General features: G+C 45.1%; 10 non-coding genes across 10 annotated transcripts; all 10 read right to left on the bottom strand.

Moving 5' to 3' along the window:
- Window positions 1-344: 344 nt before the first annotated feature.
- Window positions 345-535, bottom strand: LOC141215522 (U2 spliceosomal RNA). The gene has a single exon (XR_012284586.1). It is a non-coding gene; the product is annotated as a U2 spliceosomal RNA (small nuclear RNA).
- Window positions 536-1,654: 1,119 nt separating this feature from the next.
- LOC141215521 (U2 spliceosomal RNA) lies at window positions 1,655-1,845 on the bottom strand. Its single transcript, XR_012284585.1, has one exon. It is a non-coding gene; the product is annotated as a U2 spliceosomal RNA (small nuclear RNA).
- A 1,123-nt stretch (window positions 1,846-2,968) lies between these two features.
- Window positions 2,969-3,159, bottom strand: LOC141215442 (U2 spliceosomal RNA). Its single transcript, XR_012284509.1, has one exon. It is a non-coding gene; the product is annotated as a U2 spliceosomal RNA (small nuclear RNA).
- Window positions 3,160-4,285: 1,126 nt separating this feature from the next.
- Window positions 4,286-4,476, bottom strand: LOC141215520 (U2 spliceosomal RNA). Its single transcript, XR_012284584.1, has one exon. It is a non-coding gene; the product is annotated as a U2 spliceosomal RNA (small nuclear RNA).
- Window positions 4,477-5,593: 1,117 nt separating this feature from the next.
- Window positions 5,594-5,784, bottom strand: LOC141215519 (U2 spliceosomal RNA). The gene has a single exon (XR_012284583.1). It is a non-coding gene; the product is annotated as a U2 spliceosomal RNA (small nuclear RNA).
- Window positions 5,785-6,906: 1,122 nt separating this feature from the next.
- On the bottom strand, window positions 6,907-7,097 carry LOC141215518 (U2 spliceosomal RNA). Its single transcript, XR_012284582.1, has one exon. It is a non-coding gene; the product is annotated as a U2 spliceosomal RNA (small nuclear RNA).
- Window positions 7,098-8,221: 1,124 nt separating this feature from the next.
- Window positions 8,222-8,412, bottom strand: LOC141215516 (U2 spliceosomal RNA). Its single transcript, XR_012284580.1, has one exon. It is a non-coding gene; the product is annotated as a U2 spliceosomal RNA (small nuclear RNA).
- A 1,124-nt stretch (window positions 8,413-9,536) lies between these two features.
- LOC141215515 (U2 spliceosomal RNA) lies at window positions 9,537-9,727 on the bottom strand. Its single transcript, XR_012284579.1, has one exon. It is a non-coding gene; the product is annotated as a U2 spliceosomal RNA (small nuclear RNA).
- A 1,121-nt stretch (window positions 9,728-10,848) lies between these two features.
- Window positions 10,849-11,039, bottom strand: LOC141215514 (U2 spliceosomal RNA). Its single transcript, XR_012284578.1, has one exon. It is a non-coding gene; the product is annotated as a U2 spliceosomal RNA (small nuclear RNA).
- Window positions 11,040-12,159: 1,120 nt separating this feature from the next.
- LOC141215513 (U2 spliceosomal RNA) lies at window positions 12,160-12,350 on the bottom strand. Its single transcript, XR_012284577.1, has one exon. It is a non-coding gene; the product is annotated as a U2 spliceosomal RNA (small nuclear RNA).
- Between the last annotated feature and the right edge of the window lie 791 nt (window positions 12,351-13,141).

Here is a 13,141-nt window from a genome sequence, read left to right as displayed (position 1 = left end):
CTGAAAGGTCAATTATATTGTGCAGCTTATCTCACCACCTGTAGTTATTTAGGTGAAAGCTCCAAAATGCATGCCTAATATGTCTGTTTATCCAAAAGGAAGTATAGAGGGAGAGCTAGATAGATAGCATTGCATTACATTACATTACATGGCAATGCAATGCACAGTTGCTGAAGTTGAACCAAAATGAGCTTGTCATCTGGCTTCTGCAACTTTTAACATGAAAAATCCAATGAGGAGAAGAAAAGCAAAGCCAAAGAGTCCATCCCAAAATCCGACAAACAAGCAAAATGAACAAAAAGCATTGAATTCAGTTCTTTCTGATTTTAGAAACTGCATTAAAGAAGGGGTGCACCGGTCCTGGAGATACTGCAATACCAGGTCAATGCGTGGAGTGGACAGAGCAAGCTCTTTTTCCATCTCCCTGTTCTAAAAATCCATTTAATATATGGTCCCCAGATAGGGGACGTATCAGATATTAAACTGATAAGAACAGATACTACACTTGATCTTAGCCAAAAGGCCGAGAAGCGATAACCAGAATTGGTTTCCGACTACGGTGCCACCCAAGGATTCTGAAAAGTCCATTTGTGGAGATGGCCACCTGGACTCCCGTTAAGAAGACATGCTGTCAACCTCTAGATCCCTCACATGCCTGCACTTTTCGGCTTGCTGCTGCTGCAATCCACGCGTTTTAGATCTGCATAACTCCACCTCTTTTAGCACAGTACCCTCAACCCCCGGCTGTTCCCACCCGCCTCAACACCGTTGGAAGGGAGGAGAACCAATTAAGGCGGGGGGGGGTGGAACGAGCAGCTGTCTACCCTTAGCAGGAGGGTTGCTGATTAATTACCTCTCCTGCTGCTGCTGCTGCTGGCTGTCCAGCAGCAGACTGAAGGTGGCTGCTGCTGTGCGCAGGTATATAAAGGCTCAGAGCCTATTATGACACGCGCAGCCAGCGTTCCATTGACACATTCCGTCTACTGCAGGCGGGATACCTGGATGGCTGAATGTCACTGAGAAGCTCACAGAGACCGCCATAAGCAACAGTTTAAAAGAATGCCACAGACTAATCAACCAAACTTTTTGAGTTGGTTTCTCTTTTATAGTCTGCAGGCATTAAATGAAAGAAGTCAGTGTTCCAGCAGAGGGAGACAACGTTTCAGAAAAGGCATTGTAGCAAACCAAAAAAGAAATTTTAAGCGCAGCAGAGTAACCAGCTCACATACCTGTTAGCTCAGGTGAGTTTAAAAGGCTGCTGTTGATAACAAGGGCATTTGCTAAATAGATGGTGTGTGTGCAACAATATACTGAAAGGTCAATTATATTGTGCAGCTTATCTCACCACCTGTAGTTATTTAGGTGAAAGCTCCAAAATGCTTGCCTAATATGTCTGTTTATCCAAAAGGAAGTATAGAGGGAGAGCTAGATAGATAGCATTGCATTACATTACATTACATGGCAATGCAATGCACAGTTGCTGAAGTTGAACCAAAATGAGCTTGTCATCTGGCTTCTGCAACTTTTAACATGAAAAATCCAATGAGGAGAAGAAAAGCAAAGCCAAAGAGTCCATCCCAAAATCCGACAAACAAGCAACATGAACAAAAAGCATTGAATTCAATTCTTTCTGATTTTAGAAACTGCATTAAAGAAGGGGTGCACCGGTCCTGGAGATACTGCAATACCAGGTCAATGCGTGGAGTGGACAGAGCAAGCTCTTTTTCCATCTCCCTGTTCTAAAAATCCATTTAATATATGGTCCCCAGATAGGGGACGTATCAGATATTAAACTGATAAGAACAGATACTACACTTGATCTTAGCCAAAAGGCCGAGAAGCGATAACCAGAATTGGTTTCCGACTACGGTGCCACCCAAGGATTCTGAAAAGTCCATTTGTGGAGATGGCCACCTGGACTCCCGTTAAGAAGACATGCTGTCAACCTCTAGATCCCTCACATGCCTGCACTTTTCGGCTTGCTGCTGCTGCAATCCACGCGTTTTAGATCTGCATAACTCCACCTCTTTTAGCACAGTACCCTCAACCCCCGGCTGTTCCCACCCGCCTCAACACCGTTGGAAGGGAGGAGAACCAATTAAGGCGGGGGGGGGGGGGTGGAACGAGCAGCTGTCTACCCTTAGCAGAAGGGTTGCTGATTAATTACCTCTCCTGCTGCTGCTGCTGCTGGCTGTCCAGCAGCAGACTGAAGGTGGCTGCTGGTGTGCGCAGGTATATAAAGGCTCAGAGCCTATTATGACACGCGCAGCCAGCGTTCCATTGCCACATTCCGTCTACTGCAGGCGGGATACCTGGATGGCTGAATGTCACTGAGAAGCTCACAGAGACCGCCATAAGCAACAGTTTAAAAGAATGCCACAGACTAATCAACCAAACTTTTTGGGTTGGTTTCTCTTTTATAGTCTGCAGGCATTAAATGAAAGAAGTCAGTGTTCCAGCAGAGGGAGACAACGTTTCAGAAAAGGCATTGTAGCAAACCAAAAAAGAAATTTTAAGCGCAGCAGAGTAACCAGCTCACATACCTGTTAGCTCAGGTGAGTTTAAAAGGCTGCTGTTGATAACAAGGGCATTTGCTAAATAGATGGTGTGTGTGCAACAATATACTGAAAGGTCAATTATATTGTGCAGCTTATCTCACCACCTGTAGTTATTTAGGTGAAAGCTCCAAAATGCTTGCCTAATATGTCTGTTTATCCAAAAGGAAGTATAGAGGGAGAGCTAGATAGATAGCATTGCATTACATTACATTACATGGCAATGCAATGCACAGTTGCTGAAGTTGAACCAAAATGAGCTTGTCATCTGGCTTCTGCAACTTTTAACATGAAAAATCCAATGAGGAGAAGAAAAGCAAAGCCAAAGAGTCCATCCCAAAATCCGACAAACAAGCAAAATGAACAAAAAGCATTGAATTCAATTCTTTCTGATTTTAGAAACTGCATTAAAGAAGGGGTGCACTGGTCCTGGAGATACTGCAATACCAGGTCAATGCGTGGAGTGGACAGAGCAAGCTCTTTTTCCATCTCCCTGTTCTAAAAATCCATTTAATATATGGTCCCCAGATAGGGGACGTATCAGATATTAAACTGATAAGAACAGATACTACACTTGATCTTAGCCAAAAGGCCGAGAAGCGATAACCAGAATTGGTTTCCGACTACGGTGCCACCCAAGGATTCTGAAAAGTCCATTTGTGGAGATGGCCACCTGGACTCCCGTTAAGAAGACATGCTGTCAACCTCTAGATCCCTCACATGCCTGCACTTTTCGGCTTGCTGCTGCTGCAATCCACGCGTTTTAGATCTGCATAACTCCACCTCTTTTAGCACAGTACCCTCAACCCCCGGCTGTTCCCACCCGCCTCAACACCGTTGGAAGGGAGGAGAACCAATTAAGGCGGGGGGGGGGGGGGGGTGGAACGAGCAGCTGTCTACCCTTAGCAGGAGGGTTGCTGATTAATTACCTCTCCTGCTGCTGCTGCTGCTGGCTGTCCAGCAGCAGACTGAAGGTGGCTGCTGCTGTGCGCAGGTATATAAAGGCTCAGAGCCTATTATGACACGCGCAGCCAGCGTTCCATTGCCACATTCCGTCTACTGCAGGCGGGATACCTGGATGGCTGAATGTCACTGAGAAGTTCACAGAGACCACCATAAGCAACAGTTTAAAAGAATGCCACAGACTAATCAACCAAACTTTTTGGGTTGGTTTCTCTTTTATAGTCTGCAGGCATTAAATGAAAGAAGTCAGTGTTCCAGCAGAGGGAGACAACGTTTCAGAAAATTCATTGTAGCAAACCAAAAAAGAAATTTTAAGCGCAGCAGAGTAACCAGCTCACATACCTGTTAGCTCAGGTGAGTTTAAAAGGCTGCTGTTGATAACAAGGGCATTTGCTAAATAGATGGTGTGTGTGCAACAATATACTGAAAGGTCAATTATATTGTGCAGCTTATCTCACCACCTGTAGTTATTTAGGTGAAAGCTCCAAAATGCATGCCTAATATGTCTGTTTATCCAAAAGGAAGTATAGAGGGAGAGCTAGATAGATAGCATTGCATTACATTACATTACATGGCAATGCAATGCACAGTTGCTGAAGTTGAACCAAAATGAGCTTGTCATCTGGCTTCTGCAACTTTTAACATGAAAAATCCAATGAGGAGAAGAAAAGCAAAGCCAAAGAGTCCATCCCAAAATCCGACAAACAAGCAAAATGAACAAAAAGCATTGAATTCAATTCTTTCTGATTTTAGAAACTGCATTAAAGAAGGGGTGCACCGGTCCTGGAGATACTGCAATACCAGGTCAATGCGTGGAGTGGACAGAGCAAGCTCTTTTTCCATCTCCCTGTTCTAAAAATCCATTTAATATATGGTCCCCAGATAGGGGACGTATCAGATATTAAACTGATAAGAACAGATACTACACTTGATCTTAGCCAAAAGGCCGAGAAGCGATAACCAGAATTGGTTTCTGACTACGGTGCCACCCAAGGATTCTGAAAACTCCATTTGTGGAGATGGCCACCTGGACTCCCGTTAAGAAGACATGCTGTCAACCTCTAGATCCCTCACATGCCTGCACTTTTCGGCTTGCTGCTGCTGCAATCCACGCGTTTTAGATCTGCATAACTCCACCTCTTTTAGCACAGTACCCTCAACCCCCGGCTGTTCCCACCCGCCTCAACACCGTTGGAAGGGAGGAGAACCAATTAAGGCGGGGGGGGGGTGGAACGAGCAGCTGTCTACCCTTAGCAGGAGGGTTGCTGATTAATTACCTCTCCTGCTGCTGCTGCTGCTGGCTGTCCAGCAGCAGACTGAAGGTGGCTGCTGTGCGCAGGTATATAAAGGCTCAGAGCCTATTATGACACGCGCAGCCAGCGTTCCATTGCCACATTCCGTCTACTGCAGGCGGGATACCTGGATGGCTGAATGTCACTGAGAAGCTCACAGAGACCGCCATAAGCAACAGTTTAAAAGAATGCCACAGACTAATCAACCAAACTTTTTGGGTTGGTTTCTCTTTTATAGTCTGCAGGCATTAAATGAAAGAAGTCAGTGTTCCAGCAGAGGGAGACAACGTTTCAGAAAAGGCATTGTAGCAAACCAAAAAAGAAATTTTAAGCGCAGCAGAGTAACCAGCTCACATACCTGTTAGCTCAGGTGAGTTTAAAAGGCTGCTGTTGATAACAAGGGCATTTGCTAAATAGATGGTGTGTGTGCAACAATATACTGAAAGGTCAATTATATTGTGCAGCTTATCTCACCACCTGTAGTTATTTAGGTGAAAGCTCCAAAATGCTTGCCTAATATGTCTGTTTATCCAAAAGGAAGTATAGAGGGAGAGCTAGATAGATAGCATTGCATTACATTACATTACATGGCAATGCAATGCACAGTTGCTGAAGTTGAACCAAAATGAGCTTGTCATCTGGCTTCTGCAACTTTTAACATGAAAAATCCAATGAGGAGAAGAAAAGCAAAGCCAAAGAGTCCATCCCAAAATCCGACAAACAAGCAAAATGAACAAAAAGCATTGAATTCAATTCTTTCTGATTTTAGAAACTGCATTAAAGAAGGGGTGCACCGGTCCTGGAGATACTGCAATACCAGGTCAATGCGTGGAGTGGACAGAGCAAGCTCTTTTTCCATCTCCCTGTTCTAAAAATCCATTTAATATATGGTCCCCAGATAGGGGACGTATCAGATATTAAACTGATAAGAACAGATACTACACTTGATCTTAGCCAAAAGGCCGAGAAGCGATAACCAGAATTGGTTTCCAACTACGGTGCCACCCAAGGATTCTGAAAAGTTCATTTGTGGAGATGGCCACCTGGACTCCCGTTAAGAAGACATGCTGTCAACCTCTAGATCCCTCACATGCCTGCACTTTTCGGCTTGCTGCTGCTGCAATCCACGCGTTTTAGATCTGCATAACTCCACCTCTTTTAGCACAGTACCCTCAACCCCCGGCTGTTCCCACCCGCCTCAACACCGTTGGAAGGGAGGAGAACCAATTAAGGCGGGGGGGGGGGGTGGAACGAGCAGCTGTCTACCCTTAGCAGGAGGGTTGCTGATTAATTACCTCTCCTGCTGCTGCTGCTGCTGGCTGTCCAGCAGCAGACTGAAGGTGGCTGCTGCTGTGCGCAGGTATATAAAGGCTCAGAGCCTATTATGACACGTGCAGCCAGCGTTCCATTGCCACATTCCGTCTACTGCAGGCGGGATACCTGGATGGCTGAATGTCACTGAGAAGCTCACAGAGACCGCCATAAGCAACAGTTTAAAAGAATGCCACAGACTAATCAACCAAACTTTTTGGGTTGGTTTCTCTTTTATAGTCTGCAGGCATTAAATGAAAGAAGTCAGTGTTCCAGCAGAGGGAGACAACATTTCAGAAAAGGCATTGTAGCAAACCAAAAAAGAAATTTTAAGCGCAGCAGAGTAACCAGCTCACATACCTGTTAGCTCAGGTGAGTTTAAAAGGCTGCTGTTGATAACAAGGGCATTTGCTAAATAGATGGTGTGTGTGCAACAATATACTGAAAGGTCAATTATATTGTGCAGCTTATCTCACCACCTGTAGTTATTTAGGTGAAAGCTCCAAAATGCTTGCCTAATATGTCTGTTTATCCAAAAGGAAGTATAGAGGGAGAGCTTGATAGATAGCATTGCATTACATTACATTACATGGCAATGCAATGCACAGTTGCTGAAGTTGAACCAAAATGAGCTTGTCATCTGGCTTCTGCAACTTTTAACATGAAAAATCCAATGAGGAGAAGAAAAGCAAAGCCAAAGAGTCCATCCCAAAATCCGACAAACAAGCAAAATGAACAAAAAGCATTGAATTCAATTCTTTCTGATTTTAGAAACTGCATTAAAGAAGGGGTGCACCGGTCCTGGAGATACTGCAATACCAGGTCAATGCGTGGAGTGGACAGAGCAAGCTCTTTTTCCATCTCCCTGTTCTAAAAATCCATTTAATATATGGTCCCCAGATAGGGGACGTATCAGATATTAAACTGATAAGAACAGATACTACACTTGATCTTAGCCAAAAGGCCGAGAAGCGATAACCAGAATTGGTTTCCGACTACGGTGCCACCCAACGATTCTGAAAAGTCCATTTGTGGAGATGGCCACCTGGACTCCCGTTAAGAAGACATGCTGTCAACCTCTAGATCCCTCACATGCCTGCACTTTTCGGCTTGCTGCTGCTGCAATCCACGCGTTTTAGATCTGCATAACTCCACCTCTTTTAGCACAGTACCCTCAACCCCCGGCTGTTCCCACCCGCCTCAACACCGTTGGAAGGGAGGAGAACCAATTAAGGCGGGGGGGGGGGGGGTGGAACGAGCAGCTGTCTACCCTTAGCAGGAGGGTTGCTGATTAATTACCTCTCCTGCTGCTGCTGCTGCTGGATGTCCAGCAGCAGACTGAAGGTGGCTGCTGCTGTGCGCAGGTATATAAAGGCTCAGAGCCTATTATGACACGCGCAGCCAGCGTTCCATTGCCACATTCCGTCTACTGCAGGCGGGATACCTGGATGGCTGAATGTCACTGAGAAGCTCACAGAGACCGCCATAAGCAACAGTTTAAAAGAATGCCACAGACTAATCAACCAAACTTTTTGGGTTGGTTTCTCTTTTATAGTCTGCAGGCATTAAATGAAAGAAGTCAGTGTTCCAGCAGAGGGAGACAACGTTTCAGAAAAGGCATTGTAGCAAACCAAAAAAGAAATTTTAAGCGCAGCAGAGTAACCAGCTCACATACCTGTTAGCTCAGGTGAGTTTAAAAGGCTGCTGTTGATAACAAGGGCATTTGCTAAATAGACGGTGTGTGTGCAACAATATACTGAAAGGTCAATTATATTGTGCAGCTTATCTCACCACCTGTAGTTATTTAGGTGAAAGCTCCAAAATGCTTGCCTAATATGTCTGTTTATCCAAAAGGAAGTATAGAGGGAGAGCTAGATAGATAGCATTGCATTACATTACATTACATGGCAATGCAATGCACAGTTGCTGAAGTTGAACCAAAATGAGCTTGTCATCTGGCTTCTGCAACTTTTAACATGAAAAATCCAATGAGGAGAAGAAAAGCAAAGCCAAAGAGTCCATCCCAAAATCCGACAAACAAGCAAAATGAACAAAAAGCATTGAATTCAATTCTTTCTGATTTTAGAAACTGCATTAAAGAAGGGGTGCACCGGTCCTGGAGATACTGCAATACCAGGTCAATGCGTGGAGTGGACAGAGCAAGCTCTTTTTCCATCTCCCTGTTCTAAAAATCCATTTAATATATGGTCCCCAGATAGGGGACGTATCAGATATTAAACTGATAAGAACAGATACTACACTTGATCTTAGCCAAAAGGCCGAGAAGCGATAACCAGAATTGGTTTCCGACTACGGTGCCACCCAACGATTCTGAAAAGTCCATTTGTGGAGATGGCCACCTGGACTCCCGTTAAGAAGACATGCTGTCAACCTCTAGATCCCTCACATGCCTGCACTTTTCGGCTTGCTGCTGCTGCAATCCACGCGTTTTAGATCTGCATAACTCCACCTCTTTTAGCACAGTACCCTCAACCCCCGGCTGTTCCCACCCGCCTCAACACCGTTGGAAGGGAGGAGAACCAATTAAGGCGGGGGGGGGGGGGGTGGAACGAGCAGCTGTCTACCCTTAGCAGGAGGGTTGCTGATTAATTATCTCTCCTGCTGCTGCTGCTGCTGGCTGTCCAGCAGCAGACTGAAGGTGGCTGCTGCTGTGCGCAGGTATATAAAGGCTCAGAGCCTATTATGACACGCGCAGCCAGCGTTCCATTGCCACATTCCCTCTACTGCAGGCGGGATACCTGGATGGCTGAATGTCACTGAGAAGCTCACAGAGACCGCCATAAGCAACAGTTTAAAAGAATGCCACAGACTAATCAACCAAACTTTTTGGGTTGGTTTCTCTTTTATAGTCTGCAGGCATTAAATGAAAGAAGTCAGTGTTCCAGCAGAGGGAGACAACGTTTCAGAAAAGGCATTGTAGCAAACCAAAAAAGAAATTTTAAGCGCAGCAGAGTAACCAGCGCACATACCTGTTAGCTCAGGTGAGTTTAAAAGGCTGCTGTTGATAACAAGGGCATTTGCTAAATAGACGGTGTGTGTGCAACAATATACTGAAAGGTCAATTATATTGTGCAGCTTATCTCACCACCTGTAGTTATTTAGGTGAAAGCTCCAAAATGCTTGCCTAATATGTCTGTTTATCCAAAAGGAAGTATAGAGGGAGAGCTAGATAGATAGCATTGCATTACATTACATTACATGGCAATGCAATGCACAGTTGCTGAAGTTGAACCAAAATGAGCTTGTCATCTGGCTTCTGCAACTTTTAACATGAAAAATCCAATGAGGAGAAGAAAAGCAAAGCCAAAGAGTCCATCCCAAAATCCGACAAACAAGCAAAATGAACAAAAAGCATTGAATTCAATTCTTTCTGATTTTAGAAACTGCATTAAAGAAGGGGTGCACCGGTCCTGGAGATACTGCAATACCAGGTCAATGCGTGGAGTGGACAGAGCAAGCTCTTTTTCCATCTCCCTGTTCTAAAAATCCATTTAATATATGGTCCCCAGATAGGGGACGTATCAGATATTAAACTGATAAGAACAGATACTACACTTGATCTTAGCCAAAAGGCCGAGAAGCGATAACCAGAATTGGTTTCCGACTACGGTGCCACCCAAGGATTCTGAAAAGTCCATTTGTGGAGATGGCCACCTGGACTCCCGTGAAGAAGACATGCTGTCAACCTCTAGATCCCTCACATGCCTGCACTTTTCGGCTTGCTGCTGCTGCAATACACGCGTTTTAGATCTGCATAACTCCACCTCTTTTAGCACAGTACCCTCAACCCCCGGCTGTTCCCACCCGCCTCAACACCGTTGGAAGGGAGGAGAACCAATTAAGGCGGGGGGGGGGGTGGAACGAGCAGCTGTCTACCCTTAACAGGAGGGTTGCTGATTAATTACCTCTCCTGCTGCTGCTGCTGCTGGCTGTCCAGCAGCAGACTGAAGGTGGCTGCTGCTGTGCGCAGGTATATAAAGGCTCAGAGCCTATTATGACACGCGCAGCCAGCGTTCCATTGCCACATTCCGTCTACTGCAGGCGGGATACCTGGATGGCTGAATGTCACTGAGAAGCTCACAGAGACCGCCATAAGCAACAGTTTAAAAGAATGCCACAGACTAATCAACCAAACTTTTTGGGTTGGTTTCTCTTTTATAGTCTGCAGGCATTAAATGAAAGAAGTCAGTGTTCCAGCAGAGGGAGACAACGTTTCAGAAAAGGCATTGTAGCAAACCAAAAAAGAAACTTTAAGCGCAGCAGAGTAACCAGCTCACATACCTGTTAGCTCAGGTGAGTTTAAAAGGCTGCTGTTGATAACAAGGGCATTTGCTAAATAGATGGTGTGTGTGCAACAATATACTGAAAGGTCAATTATATTGTGCAGCTTATCTCACCACCTGTAGTTATTTAGGTGAAAGCTCCAAAATGCTTGCCTAATATGTCTGTTTATCCAAAAGGAAGTATAGAGGGAGAGCTAGATAGATAGCATTGCATTACATTACATTACATGGCAATGCAATGCACAGTTGCTGAAGTTGAACCAAAATGAGCTTGTCATCTGGCTTCTGCAACTTTTAACATGAAAAATCCAATGAGGAGAAGAAAAGCAAAGCCAAAGAGTCCATCCCAAAATCCGACAAACAAGCAAAACGAACAAAAAGCATTGAATTCAATTCTTTCTGATTTTAGAAACTGCATTAAAGAAGGGGTGCACCGGTCCTGGAGATACTGCAATACCAGGTCAATGCGTGGAGTGGACAGAGCAAGCTCTTTTTCCATCTCCCTGTTCTAAAAATCCATTTAATATATGGTCCCCAGATAGGGGACGTATCAGATATTAAACTGATAAGAACAGATACTACACTTGATCTTAGCCAAAAGGCCGAGAAGCGATAACCAGAATTGGTTTCCGACTACGGTGCCACCCAAGGATTCTGAAAAGTCCATTTGTGGAGATGGCCACCTGGACTCCCGTTAAGAAGACATGCTGTCAACCTCTAGATCCCTCACATGCCTGCACTTTTCGGCTTGCTGCTGCTGCAATCCACGCGTTTTAGATCTGCATAACTCCAACTCTTTTAGCACAGTACCCTCAACCCCCGGCTGTTCCCACCCGCCTCAACACCGTTGGAAGGGAGGAGAACCAATTAAGGCGGGGGGGGGGTGGAACGAGCAGCTGTCTACCCTTAGCAGGAGGGTTGCTGATTAATTACCTCTCCTGCTGTTGCTTCTGCTGGCTGTCCAGCAGCAGACTGAAGGTGGCTGCTGCTGTGCGCAGGTATATAAAGGCTCAGAGCCTATTATGACACGCGCAGCCAGCGTTCCATTGCCACATTCCGTCTACTGCAAGCGGGATACCTGGATGGCTGAATGTCACTGAGAAGCTCACAGAGACCGCCATAAGCAACAGTTTAAAAGAATGCCACAGACTAATCAACCAAACTTTTTGGGTTGGTTTCTCTTTTATAGTCTGCAGGCATTAAATGAAAGAAGTCAGTGTTCCAGCAGAGGGAGACAACGTTTCAGAAAAGGCATTGTAGCAAACCAAAAAAGAAATTTTAAGCGCAGCAGAGTAACCAGCTCACATACCTGTTAGCTCAGGTGAGTTTAAAAGGCTGCTGTTGATAAGAAGGGCATTTGCTAAATAGATGGTGTGTGTGCAACAATATACTGAAAGGTCAATTATATTGTGCAGCTTATCTCACCACCTGTAGTTATTTAGGTGAAAGCTCCAAAATGCTTGCCTAATATGTCTGTTTATCCAAAAGGAAGTATAGAGGGAGAGCTAGATAGATAGCATTGTATTACATTACATTACATGGCAATGCAATGCACAGTTGCTGAAGTTGAACCAAAATGAGCTTGTCATCTGGCTTCTGCAACTTTTAACATGAAAAATCCAATGAGGAGAAGAAAAGCAAAGCCAAAGAGTCCATCCCAAAATCCGACAAACAAGCAAAATGAACAAAAAGCATTGAATTCAATTCTTTCTGATTTTAGAAACTGCATTAAAGAAGGGGTGCACCGGTCCTGGAGATACTGCAATACCAGGTCAATGCGTGGAGTGGACAGAGCAAGCTCTTTTTCCATCTCCCTGTTCTAAAAATCCATTTAATATATGGTCCCCAGATAGGGGACGTATCAGATATTAAACTGATAAGAACAGATACTACACTTGATCTTAGCCAAAAGGCCGAGAAGCGATAACCAGAATTGGTTTCCGACTACGGTGCCACCCAAGGATTCTGAAAAGTCCATTTGTGGAGATGGCCACCTGGACTCCCGTTAAGAAGACATGCTGTCAACCTCTAGATCCCTCACATGCCTGCACTTTTCGGCTTGCTGCTGCTGCAATCCACGCGTTTTAGATCTGCATAACTCCACCTCTTTTAGCACAGTACCCTCAACCCCCGGCTGTTCCCACCCGCCTCAACACCGTTGGAAGGGAGGAGAACCAATTAAGGCGGGGGGGGGGTGGAACGAGCAGCTGTCTACCCTTAGCAGGAGGGTTGCTGATTAATTACCTCTCCTGCTGCTGCTGCTGCTGGCTGTCCAGCAGCAGACTGAAGGTGGCTGCTGCTGTGCGCAGGTATATAAAGGCTCAGAGCCTATTATGACACGCGCAGCCAGCGTTCCATTGCCACATTCCCTCTACTGCAGGCGGGATACCTGGATGGCTGAATGTCACTGAGAAGCTCACAGAGACCGCCATAAGCAACAGTTTAAAAGAATGCCACAGACTAATCAACCAAACTTTTTGGGTTGGTTTCTCTTTTATAGTCTGCAGGCATTAAATGAAAGAAGTCAGTGTTCCAGCAGAGGGAGACAACGTTTCAGAAAAGGCATTGTAGCAAACCAAAAAAGAAATTTTAAGCGCAGCAGAGTAACCAGCTCACATACCTGTTAGCTCAGGTGAGTTTAAAAGGCTGCTGTTGATAACAAGGGCATTTGCTAAATAGATGGTGTGTGTGCAACAATATACTGAAAGGTCAATTA

This window comes from Phyllobates terribilis, unplaced genomic scaffold (assembly GCF_046119375.1).
Source record: "Phyllobates terribilis strain yellow unplaced genomic scaffold, ASM4611937v1 Scaffold_236__1_contigs__length_3049075, whole genome shotgun sequence".
NCBI lineage: Eukaryota > Metazoa > Chordata > Amphibia > Anura > Dendrobatidae > Phyllobates > Phyllobates terribilis.
This window is presented reverse-complemented; position numbering and strand designations above follow the sequence as displayed.